Genomic DNA, 3,683 nt, shown 5'->3' with positions numbered 1-3,683 from the left:
CTCTTCTGCCGATGTTCGGCCGTCGGGATGGTGTGTCAGAGCCTTAATACAACAGTCCTTCAATAAATGCTACCTTTGTGAAGGTTATAATGTGCAGTATTTGTTTTAGAAAGGTGGTTATACAAATGTTATGGTAATTTTGGAGGATGTACTTTGAGGTGCTATTGCATTAATGTATACAGAGAAGTGTTGCTGTTATTTAGTCTACCGTCTGATTTAAATGGATTGGACAAAATAATAGAAAGACCTGTCAGTGTAATGTAGTCTATATCGACAACGTTCCACTTCCGGGATTGTTCAAGTGCTGTTGGAAATTCCGCTGGATGCCCCTCATTTTCGGCCGGATGTCCGTTACCTTCCTCTTTCTTTGTGTTGGAATTCTAAACTCTGGTGGATTTCTGAGGACTATGGTTAACTGCTCCTCAGATCTCTGCAGGGTAAATCCAGACAGCTAGCTAGACTATCTGTCCAATCTGAGTTTTCTGTTGCACGACTAAAACAACATTTGAAGTACACATGTTCCACCAAAACAAGTTCCTTCCTGAGGCTATTTTGCAGGGGCACCGTCATTCAGCGCGTTTACATGCACGGGGTATGGTCTTAACCCTGGTAAAGTGAAAAACCGGGTTGTGCCAGTTTTCCCCGTATACATGAGCGGGGAAGAATGGGGAGAATGACAGGAGTAACTCTACCTCCATTACAGTAGGTGGAGCTCTGCCAACGCACGTTTTTTTCTTCCGGTTGACCTATGTCAAAATAACACAGACAATCACTAAATTAGTAAAATTGAACAACTTAATGTTTCGTTTACACACTCTTGTCACAGTGTATGACAGCACAGTGTTCCCGCCAGATGACTGACAACTTGTTGGGCTCATTATAACGTTATATGAAACCAGTGTTGGGTGGAATTAGCAAGCTAACTTCGTTAGCTAACTAACATTAATGTTAGCCAACGGCGGCAGCGGCTGCCTCGGCGGGGAGTAAAACGGATGGACCGCAGACTCTTTGCTGCCGATGGCCCGCTGATTCGGCTAACGCTGTTTTGTTGTATGGTGTTATAGCAACAACTACTTTTTACTTTTTACTGAAGGAGTTCTCAACTTCTGTTAGAACTCCGGGGTAAAGTGTTTACATGGCGTTTGAGAAATCAGGGTACTGCCTTAAAGCTATAGTGCATAGTTTCTGCCGCCCCCATGTAATGACAACAAAACTGTCGGCGCGTCCACATGATACAAGCCTTCCATGACCGCGCAACACGACACAAGAGCACTACAAACTACTATTGCGATACAAACGGCTCCCAATGGCCAGGCCAGCTCTGTGAATCGCAGCTCCACTGTCATTGGATACTGACTCAGAATCAGCCTTGAAGTCGCTGTACTCGATATATGATATGTAAAGATGAATGAAAGGAAAATGAGAATAATGATACAAAAATGGTCATTCTCTCCAGTATCGTGAATCATATCGCAGTCGCAATATCAGTCAAAAATAATCGCAGTTAGATATTTTCCTAATATCGTGCAGCCCTAGTAGGGACCATGCACACACTGACACGCTCTCTCTACACTCTCATCACAGATTTGTGAGTGGCATGTGTCCCTCCATCTGGCTCACACACATGCATTGCATATGGACATTGCATAATGGCCCTGGGCCTTTAGTAATGCAGCGCTACAGTGCTACTCCAACATGTGGGGAAGTGTCAAGGGCCAGAGAAACAAACTGCTTATGTAAAAGCATTAAGACGACCTAACAACTCCAGCAACATTTGCCCCCCCCTCCCCCCATGGAAAAAGAAGAAAAAACAGAAGGCATTCTCATTAAATAGTGAAAGCATGCACAAAGGAATTAGCCACAAGAGTGACTTCTCTCATAATTAAAATATGAGGCTTTTTAAAAAGTAAAGCCCCGACCTGCAGGTTTGATGCAGTTCACATTCAGAATATTTGTCTGAGTAGATTTGACAGATCAAAAATACAGATTTGTGTTATGAAGTTTTAAGCTGGAGAAGAAAAAAAACATTATTACAAGTATTTCTAGATACTATTTAAAAAAAAAAATATTGGCTTGAATTTTGCTTTAGAAACTAAAATAAAGTACACTATCACAGATCTAGTGGTGGAAGTGGGAGGGCTTGGTGGGAGTGTATATGCGTGGGGCGAAAATGGAGATTGTTTGAAGTTTCAAAAGATTAAATTGGTTCATGTTGTAGTTATGAAACTGCAGCAGCAGTAGAGCAAAAAAAAAAAAAGAGCCAAGAAGCTTATCATGTTTTCCAAATCTTGGCTAGGAAATGATTACAAGTCATAAGCGTGCAACCTTCTTTGCAAACCAAATTGATTGCACTTCCGTAGAGGTGGTAAATGTGTGCGATTTGTGCCTTAAAGCATGCGGTGAAAGATTAAAAAGAAGCTGCTGTGAGTGTGCTGTGGAACTGTCACTGTCAATTTGGATGAGAGTGCAGTTGTTTGGTGGTGAGCGGGTAGTTTACAATGTGTGTATATCAGAGCTTGTTTGCTAAAAACTGCGGCCTCTCCCTAAGCTTGTGCAATTTCAAATTAAAATTGTTCCAGCAAGTTTTATAAAACTTTCTTGTTACAATGTTTGGAAGGACCGAGACGAAGAAAGTAGAAGCTTGACATTTTAGAGAGGCGGTGGTCGAGCGAGTTCGAGAGTGAATGAAGGGAGGGAGTGCCGTGCAATGTGGTAATCCGAGCAATATATAATAATTATGTTGTAAAGCAAAATCAACACACACACACACACACACCTACGCGGGACGCTGCCACATTGTCCGATTATGAGTGAATGCAGAGCTTCATCCTGTCTGTTTCTCTGTGTCAACTTGTGCGTCGATAGGAGACGCCGAGGGGCAAAGCGGCGGTTGGGAATGACAACAAATGGCTGCACACCCTGTGTGCTGTTATTGGCTGGGGGTTACACACCAACCTGGGGCCCAAAGGCACTTTGTTACCACGTAGAAGCACCCCGCATACAGGAAAACAAAAGGAAATGGGAGAATACAGGCAGTGCAGGGTCTCTGAAGATTTAGACCCCACCACACACTTCTAGTGGGTCATGAGTAGGATTGGGCATCGAGAACCGGTTCCGACTTGGAATCGTTTCAAAACGTACGATTCCATTGAAGTTTTTTTTTTTTTTTATTATTGGAATCGTTTGGAAAATTTGGTTTAGAATCCGATCAACGGTTCCAAATTTAACAGGCACAAGTTTTGGTTTCTGTGGCGGCCACCGTACTGTCAGGCGCTTGTTGTGTTGCAGCCATGGAGCACACTAAGCGGCGCTCTAAAGTGTGGCTTTATTTTACGTTGAAAAAGCATGTGGGCCGTTTCAACTCCACCCCTCGAAGAATCGAATTCGAGAATCGATAAGAACCGGAATCGAAAGCAAAAATCGGAATTGGAATCAGAATTGTTAAAATCAAAACGATGCCCAACCCTAGTCATAAGTGATGATTGAGATGGACTACTTTTGTATTCATCTATATATAGATAGATAGATAGATAGATAGATAGATAGATAGATAGATAGATAGATAGATAGATAGATAGATAGATAGATAGATGAATACAAAAGTAGCCTTTTTCTAAAGTACGTTGTGTGGCACGCTTTATATGTTTAGGAAGCAGCTAGTTTTTTTTGGAAAAACTATCTAA

The 3,683-nt window shown here is 42.2% G+C and overlaps 1 protein-coding gene across 2 annotated transcripts in view; it reads left to right on the top strand.

Moving 5' to 3' along the window:
- tjp2a (tight junction protein 2a (zona occludens 2)) overlaps positions 1–3,683 on the top strand; it is a 45,679-nt gene that overhangs the window by 1,431 nt on the left and 40,565 nt on the right. The gene's annotated exons all lie outside the window — the stretch shown is intronic.

The sequence above is a fragment of the Sander lucioperca genome, chromosome 14, assembly GCF_008315115.2.
Source record: "Sander lucioperca isolate FBNREF2018 chromosome 14, SLUC_FBN_1.2, whole genome shotgun sequence".
Taxonomy (NCBI): domain Eukaryota; kingdom Metazoa; phylum Chordata; class Actinopteri; order Perciformes; family Percidae; genus Sander; species Sander lucioperca.
The sequence above is the reverse complement of the archived record's forward strand: the minus strand, read 5'-3'. Positions and strand labels throughout refer to the sequence as shown.